The sequence below is a fragment of the Odontomachus brunneus genome, unplaced genomic scaffold, assembly GCF_010583005.1.
Source record: "Odontomachus brunneus isolate Ranch 3 - 2012 unplaced genomic scaffold, Obru_v1 Obru_scaffold_143, whole genome shotgun sequence".
In the NCBI taxonomy this organism is placed as follows: Eukaryota; Metazoa; Arthropoda; class Insecta; order Hymenoptera; family Formicidae; genus Odontomachus; species Odontomachus brunneus.
The window spans coordinates 604503-614332 of record NW_022639593.1 but is presented as its reverse complement, the minus strand read 5'-3'; positions in this window follow the sequence as shown (position 1 = coordinate 614332).

Here is a 9830-nt window from a genome sequence, read left to right as displayed (position 1 = left end):
CCCCCCCCCCTCCGCGCGCTCGACCTCGCCCTCGCGGTGTGTGTGTGTGTCCAAACATTATATTCATTTTATGCAACTTCTTTTGTTATAACTTTTTAATGAACAATGAGCGACAGCTAAAACCTTCAGAAGGTCACTCAGGAAGGTGACTTTTATAACATATATTAAGGTCAACATCATTGGAGCAGTCTCCCCTAAACAGGAGTATAATTAGTATAATTTCTTTTGTTAATAACTTTTTAACAAACAATGAGTGACGGTTAAAATGTTTTGAATTTTACTCAGGATGATGATCTTGACAAAATATGTGAAGGTCATCGTCCTCGGAAAGTGGCCCGTTTTGTCAATATTTATCAAATAATTTTCATAAATATTTTTTAAATATTTATTATAATATTTCTTATATCTCTTTCTTAATTTCCCGAACATTAAATATTTAATATACCCATATTTCAAAAATATTTAAAAAATATTGTGTACTATCAGAGTAAAAACAACTGTATAAATGTCTACACGTATAACTGTCTTGTTGTAAAATGTAACACTTTTTTATGAAAATATTAACAAGATTTAATATTTTTCTAAGCAACGAAGTATTGTTATAATAACACATAATATTTGTTGCAATAACAAATTTCTTTAGTTATCATTTATATAAGCAGTTTCGCTCCGATAGCAAATAAATTTGCTAAGGATACATTATTTTGTATTGATAGCAAATTAACGTGATTCTTAGAACAAATATACTCAATAAATTTTTTCTATCCTGACAACGAAATTACTTCTGCTCTGATAATGAATAATTTGTAAAATTTACGTCAACTAAATTTTTTTCTACTATGAATATACAGCAGCAACGACGATTTTGCTAAAAGAGCAAAATTATATTTCTCCATGCAGTCGCGCTCGCCCTCAGAATCATTGACATTGCGAAATCTCCTGAGCAAAAATGTATCTAGTAGAACAGATTTCAAGATTAGTAGCTAGATAGTACACGGAGTGACTCGATAAATTTTCTAGCCAATCACTAGCTCGTGACTAGCTAAATATTCCTACTCAGTCTTTTGAATATTATATGGAGAATTTTAGTAAAATCGTCGTTGTTACTGCATATTCGTAGTAATATAAAAAAAATTTAATTGACGTAACTAATTTTACAAATTATTCGTTATCAGAGCAGAAGTAGTTTCGTTACCAAGATAGAAAAAATTTATTGAGTGAATTGTCTTAAGAACCACATTAATTTGCTATTGATGCAAAATAGTGTATCCTTAGCAAATTTATTTGCTATCGAAGCAAAACTGCAACTACTTATATAAATCTATCATAGTTCTTATGGCAAAATAATTTATAAATTCAGCAAATTATATCCAGCAAATAATGATTAGTACTCTTAGCAAGTCTTTTTGTTGGCTATATAATAATGAAAAGATTTTACTAGACCAACAAAAAATTTGCTGGACCAGCAAATTATTTTTCTCCGTGTAGGAAGCGCCTCACAGCCCGAGCAAAAATTGAATGTAGTGATTGTCTAGTAATGACACAGAAAAGAATCTTACATCGCTACTAGCTAGGAATGTAACGCTCACTTCTGCTAGTGGCTGTACCATAAAAATTATCTAGTAGCTAGATACAAAATCTTATTTGTAACTATAATTAGTATAGTTACTAAACAGTTCCGATATTCAATTTTTATTCAGGATTTACCGATAATTTTCTATCTCGTTACTGTGTAATCTTTTTCATCTAGCCACTATCTATATAATTAGTATAGTTACTAAACAGTTCCGATATTCAATTTTTATTCAGGATTTACCGATAATTTTCTATCTCGTTACTGTGTAATCTTTTTCATCTAGCCACTATCTATATAATTAGTATAGTTACTAGATAGTCCTACATTTTTTTATGTCACCACAAATATGCAGTAGCAACGACGATTTTGCTAAAAGAGCAAAATTATTTTTCTCCTTGTAATATCCCATATAACATGTAATATTACAGTATAATATTTTCATTGCAATATTGTACAATTTAACATTTTGCATTCATCTAGAAACATCACTGGAAATATCTTGCGGATCACCTACCAGAAACTTGACTCCAGTTTTTTAAGAAATAGTGAATAACGAATGTACAACGGAATATACAACGTTTAAAATTGTAGCGCGATGCTTAGCTTGCAGCACTCCCTCGCTGCTTAATGGATATACTATTACAATAGAACTAACTTTGCGTGTTAAATTTCAAACCGCGATTTCTCGTAAACGATTAAGAGTCGTATTGTTATCGAATAGAGTATCAACAACAAAAGTTCGGCAAAGTCGGTGACTAAAAACTCCTTTTGTGAGTAATATTAACAAGAAAGATATTTATTACAAAACAATATATTATTTTTAAAATATATTATTTATACTTCAATGCGATATATAATGTGCCAAGTAGCAACATAACATTATATAACATTTTAATAACATCTTAATAACGTCTCTAACGTTTAAAAGATGTACAGGGAAATAGCCGAAAGCGACATAGGTCTCCTAAAGCGACATACCTCTATATCGCATATATTAAATGTCGTATTTTATCGAAACTAATATAAACGTAATTCTTTTTATCAGTTAAGTCATAAAAAATTCATATGTGGTATATTTCTTGTTCTTTTATATGCTAGATAAATATCGAGTTTTAGAAATTTGCAAGTTTTATTTCTATGATTTTTATTGACAAATTACATAGAACAAATAGCGATAATAATCTTTTTGTTTAATATTAAATTATTCTACATGCATTTGGCTTTTGTACAAATTTTTTTTAATATTTTTATCTTCATTATTTTTTTACTGTATAACTTGAAAAATTTTATGAGAATGTGTCTTAAAGTGACGTACTCCCTACAATATACGATAGGTGCGATACTCTGTGACTTATAGCGAATTCGGTAGCTTGCACTAGTGCGCACTGAGTGCGCATTAAGGCTTGTTTACAGTACATTCTTATATTTAAGATCGTGTCTTAAATACATATTTAAAAACATTTTAACTAATAAAATGATTCGTACGGATGTTATACATATCATATTATGGTTAAAAATATTTGAGAATTTATTTGAGAATTATTTAAGACAATTTTTAAATATAATAACATACTATGAACAAGCCTTAGTGCGCACTCAGTGCACACTAGTGCAAGCAACCGAATTCGCTATAACATAACCTGATTCTAACCTCCCATTGTGACATTTGTTTATTTTAAAGTTTAATTCTGTTTAGTTTATTAATATAACACATGTAAAATATGTGAGAAATGAGAAAGATGGAAATGCCAAAGATATGTTTTTATTTAATTATATTTCTCTTTTGTAACATTATATTTTGAATAAATGAATATTATTCAACCATTAGATGTATTAATGAACTATTTATTATCAAATATTATCATATATGCAACATATTATATAACTTCCAATAGGTATGTCGCTTTTGGCACTCATTTTCTTGGAACTCCATTTTTGTGCATTTTACAAAAACATTTTTTGTTTTAAGTGTAGGAACAATTTCATTAAAAATATGATATTATCTGATAGGGGGTACTTCCAATTACATGTATATAGATGTACATTCATATTTTGAGCTTTACATTAAGATATAACTTCTAAAAACAAAGTAGTATGTCGCTTTTGGTACCTTTGTCTAATTAAAATGTCATTTAATATTTTACCTTGTTACTTCTGATACATTATAGCATTATTGTTATAATATTATACAATAATATATCGATAAAAATAATATATGAGTAATATTACTGTAATATTGCAATATATAAACGTAATATATCAGTAATATTACTATATGTAATATTCAGAGTTGGGAAAGTTACTTTTTAAAAGTAACTAGTTACAATTACAGTTCCCTTTACTGAAAATGTAACTAGTTACAGTTACAAGTTACTGGCTATGAAAAGTAACTCGTTATAGTTACAATTACTCAAAAAGTAACGAGTCGTTACTTTTAAGTTACTTTCTTGAAATGATTGTAAATTATTATTGTAAATACAAAAATCTTATATTTTAAGCTTTACTAAATTATAAAAATTAAATCTTATAATTAATATTTATCATTAATTAGTCAATCCACTTAACAAAGGACCCCACACAAACCTTATCGAAATTGAATTTCAGTAGAATTAGCTGAAGATTTGATATATTGTAGATCTTGTCGTCCTGATAAAAAATCTCCACAGGTACGACTCACTACAATGAACCATTTGACCTCTACTAGGCGTCATTGTTTAAAACAGGCTAATACAATATTTTATTTTCAACGGGTATGTTGCACCCCTATCATTATTTATACTTTCTATATATTCTTTTAAGTAAAAAGTTATGAGGATTAAAAGGAAAGCAATATTGATTAGGTTGCTTCTCATAAGTCAGAGTGCTTGATTATTGTGAGTCCCCTCGCCTCTCACAAATCGGGATGCTTGATTATTGTGAGTTCCCTCGCATTTCACAAAATTGGGATGCCTGATTATTGTATTATTGCATCCCATACAGCACAGATCTTGCAGCAACATGGCAACAACATTGCGGTAACACTGCTGCAACTTTTAACATTGCTGCAACGTTGCAGCAATATTGCTGCAAGATCTGTGCTGCATAATATAGCATAATATAGCATTATCTTCACCAATCAGTTTTACTATAACACGAGGTATTAATGCGCTATCGCATATAAAACATGGAATTCGATTTCTTTTGATCATGATGAAAGAGAAAAAACTTTGTATTACGACATTTAATAGAAAAATGAATTTTTATTAAAAAATTACTTTCTTAGAAAAAAGAAATATTTAACTGTTAAGAATTAATAGTATATGAGTAGTTATGAAAACAACTGTGACGGTCGGCCTTCACGGGCCGACCGGTGTCTCGGGTCTCAACCCGATCGGACAGCTCGTCGGATGCCCGAGTTCGGTTAGACGCAGAGGAGGGAAAAAGAAAGAATCTCGTGGTGAAACTCAACAGATCTTTTATTCCCTACGCACTACAGTCGATAGGTTACGAAGAAGCAAGGGTGCAAACAATAAGCGAACGGCGCAAACACTAAGCGAACGGCGCAAACAAGAAGCAAACGGCGCGAACAATAAGCAAACGGCGCAAACAAAAAAGCACGGTGCAAGCAAGAACGAAACGCGGTCGATACGGTAGGCGCGACGCGGCAACGCGGCGGACGGAAATCGGTACGGTAGGCGCAACGCGGTACGCGGTGAACGGAGATCGGTACGATAGGCGCAACGCGATACGCGGCGATGCAGGCGGCGCGGTGCGGCAGGCGCAAAACAATAAGGCGTGAAGCGGGAGGCTAGGAAATCCGCTCATCAAGGCGCTTGACAGAACCAGAGACGTTCGAGTCCGGGTAGCGGAGTATACGAAACGGAGGTACGAAGCTAAGAGTCCGCTCGTCAAGACGCTTGACGGAACCAGAGATGCTCGAATCCGGGTAGAGGAATATACGGGACGGAGGTACGAATCTAGGGATCCGCTCGTTAAGACGCTTGACGAAACCAGAGACGCTCGAGTCCGGGTAGCGGAGTATACGGAACGGAGGTACGAATCTAGGAGTCCACTCGTCGAGATTCTCGACGGAACCAGAGACACTCTAGTTCAGGTAGTGGAGCATACGGAAAGCATAGGAGGCGAGCTTGCACTCAGGATCGAGTCGCTTAAGAGAAGCAACTCGAGGATTTGGTCCTGAGGAGCTCCGCGAGTCGGCTTATATACCCGTTCGGGAGTCCCCATACGCCGGCGGCGAGCCGAAGGTGGGAATCGGCACGCGGCGCGGCATGCGGCGCTCAGGCGCTGGACATGTGCTCGACGCTGGCGTCACGCGAATGTCGGCCGAGAGCTGGTGTGCCTTCGCGAATTCGTGAAGTACTTAAAATGTGGCGCATCGCGCAGTTTCCGACCCGACTGGTGATCGGTCGGGTCGGTCGTGACGAGTGTATCGTCACACAACTGATTTAAAGAGTAGCTCTGAAAAGAACTAATAAGTCGCAGAAGTTCAGGTACGATCTCGGGACGCGTGTAAAGATTCGCTGGGTGCAGATCGGATGTTCATTGAAATGAGAAAGCAATATCGACTGGCGCACGGCCTACTCAATATAAATAAAGCGTGCAGCGGTTCTTCGCGTTCAACGCCCTATGATTGTGTCCATTCCTTTTCTCGCCCTAGACATGAAATAACACAGCATTAACTTAAATCTCTAAAATCAACCCCACAAAAACGTACGTCGAATTCACGTCGAATCCACGAAATCACGTGGATTCCACGTGGGTGTAACGTGCATGTTTTTGTGGGGAAGTTATTGATCTCGATATCTTTATAACTTTTTTGTAAAAAGCAATAAAGTCAATAATATCCTTATAACTTTTTACTTAAAAAAATAAATAGAAAGTACAAATAATGATGTAGGAATGCACCGTACCCGTTGAAAATAAAATACTATAGTATTAGCTCGTTTTGAGAAATGACGCCTCGTAGAGGTCAAACGGTTTATTGTAGGGGATTGCACATGTGGAGACTTTTTATGAGGATGACAAGATCTACAACATATCAAATCTTCAGCCAATTCGACCGAAATTCAATTTCCATAAGGTTTGTGCGGGGTCCTTTCACAAATCTGTACTTAATATAATAAAAATTTAATGATAGCTTTGTAGAAGTAAAAGAATTTAATTACATGCTTCATAAATACGTTGATAAATTTCCCACATAGCACAAAGAATTTAAATAGAATTCAGTCATATGTTACCAATTCTGAGTTCATTTTTAAATGCAAACAGAATTCTTTTCACTGAACAGAACACTGAAGAATTATTTTTGCATCTGAAAATGAACTCAGAATTGATGATATACGACTTCTTTTTTAATTCTTTTTTAATTCTCTGTGCTATTTGAGTTATTAAATTAATATACGATTAGTATGTAATTTTAATTTTATTTTTACGTTCCTCAAGTAACTATTAAAGTAACTATTAAAGTAAATATTAAAGCAACTGTTAAAAAAGTTAAAAGTTATTAAAAATAAGTAACTAAGGTAAGTTACAGTTACAGGTGGGAAAAAAATAACTAAGTTACAGTTACCGATAAAATGTAATTGTAACTTCGTTACAAGTAACGAGTTACTTTTCAACCCTGGTAATATTACTAGTATATAATATTACTATGGGTGTTTCCTATAATATCTCTCCGAGTCATTTCCCTATAGCAGAAATAAGTTACAGACATCACCATCTACTACTATTATGTGATTCATGACAACCCAAAGCTACCTAATGTTGTCTCACGACACAAGCAGTGGGTTAGGCAGAACTATACCGTGACAAATACACGAGATAATAATTTTGTAAAATTGTATTATTGATTATAAAATTATCTGGTGTTGTTTTCTAATAAAATTTTATTTATTCTTAATAAAAGTTATATAACCATTAAAATATATATTATATTTTTCAAGTATTATCCTAAAGTATTGGGAGTGTGAATAAGTTCTCGCCGTTTCACCATTAGATGGCGGTATAAAAATTTTGTGTGTATAATTCAAGATGATGACGCATCTATATTGAAGTTCTATAACCTGTGTTTAAAATCAGTGCGTGTCTTTAAATTAACCTATAAAGAACATTTTCTTCTCGTAACGTAAAACATGTCAAATTTCGTGCCAAATATACAGTTTTTGCGGGGAATTTTACTGCACTACTTTATTCAGAAGAAATCTGCAGCTGAAGCACACAGAATTCTTATAGAAACCTATGGTGATCATGCTCTGTCGGAAAGAACATGCAGAGATTGGTTTAACCGATTTAAAAATGGTGATTTTGATGTTCAAGATAGAGAATGCACCAAAAAAGTTTCAAGACGAAGAATTGGAAACATTACTTGCTGAAGATCCATGTCAGACGCAATCCGATGTTGCAAAATCATTAGGAGTTGATCGAACAACAGTTTCGAAACGTCTAACAGCATTAGGAATGATACAAAAGAAAGGATCTTGGGTGCCATACGAACTGAAGCCGAGAGACGTCGAACGGCGTCTTGTCACGTGTGAACAGCTGCTTCAACGATAAAAAAGGAAAGGTTTCTTACATCGTATTGTGACTGAAAAGTGATGAAAAGTGGATATACTACAGTAATCCCAAGCGAAAAAAATCGTGGGTTATGCCCGGCGAAGCAGTAGCATCAACGCCAAAGCGGAATATCCACGGTTCCAAGCTCATGCTCTGCATTTGGTGGGATCAGCTGGGGGTAGTGTATTACGAGCTGCTCCAACCCAACCAAACCATCACAGGAGATCTCTATCGACGACAATTGATGCGTCTGAGCCGAGCATTGAAAGAAAAACGGCCACAATATGAGCAAAGACACGATAAGGTGATTTTGCTGTATGATAACGCTCGGCCGCATGTCGCGTCACCGGTCAAAACATACCTGGAAACGCTGAAATGGGAAGTCCTACCCCACCCGCCGAATTCTCCAGACATTGCGCCTTCTGATTACTATTTATTTCGATCGATGACTAACGGCCAGGCTGAGCAGCACTTCACTTCGTATGAAGAAACGAAAAAATGAATCGATTCGTAGATAGCCGCAAAAGAAGTGTCGACGTGGAATTTAAATGCTGCCAGAAAGATGGGAAAAAGTAGTCTCCAGCGATGGGCAATACTTTAATTGACTTGTTTCTTTATTATTTTTTTTTAAATAAAGGATTTATTTTCACAAAAAACGGCGAGAACTTATTCACACTCCCAATAAAAAGTCACACTGTTTTAACCTATTTGCAAGTATTGTTTTTACATGACTCGTGCAGGTGCAAGTCCACAATAAATTATGCCATTAGGATATATTGATGACAAAACAAGATAGATTTATTTGCACAGTTTGTTTTAAATTGTATGTAATTCAACAAACGTTTCTTAATGTTACTATTTTTTAACATTATTTGAGTTATTTCTTTTATACCCAGATAGCATAAAGATGAACAGAAGTTCCTAGAGAATTCATTTTAAAGAATAGATATAGAATTAGAAAAATGAATACCCGAAGAATTCTTGAAGAATTAACCACAGTAAGTTCGTTTGAAATACTCCTTAGAACTTCATTATAGCGAATATTTCGCAACTTAATTCCTACAACACTTTGAGAATTCATGAGGAATTAGGGCTAAGGCAGAGAACGAGACGTAAGCGTCGTAATCGTAGACGTAAAGTAAGGCAGAGAAAAACGTAAGCGTAAGGCTAATAGCTTTCATGATTTACGTTTACGTTTACGTTTTTCTCTGCTTTATTTTACGTCTACGACTATCACTCTTATGCCTCGTTCATCTGCCTTAGCCCTTACAAATGTTTTGTTTATAGCAATTACTTTTTGCGCCTATATTCAGTATATGCCAGTGAGTGTATAATAATTAATTTACATATTTACATATAAATTGTTTAATTTATTGTTATTCGCAGCTATTTATATTTTGTGGAATTAATTATATAGTTTTATATAATAGGGCAAAGAGAGGGAATTGGTGTTAAAATAACTTTTGATATATAAAATTTTCACTTGTATCAATAATAAATATATTTATGCGAAGTATATTTTATCCTTAAGTTTGTATTCGTTTCTAAAATCCATATATAGTTTTAACAAACTCAATCGCATTATTTTAAAGCCATTTATTTTTGGATTTTAAATTACATATTTGAAAGTGCGCTTTACTTACATTTAAAGCTCAGTTAAAACAGTATATATAACAGTATAACAGTTATAACAGTTTTAACA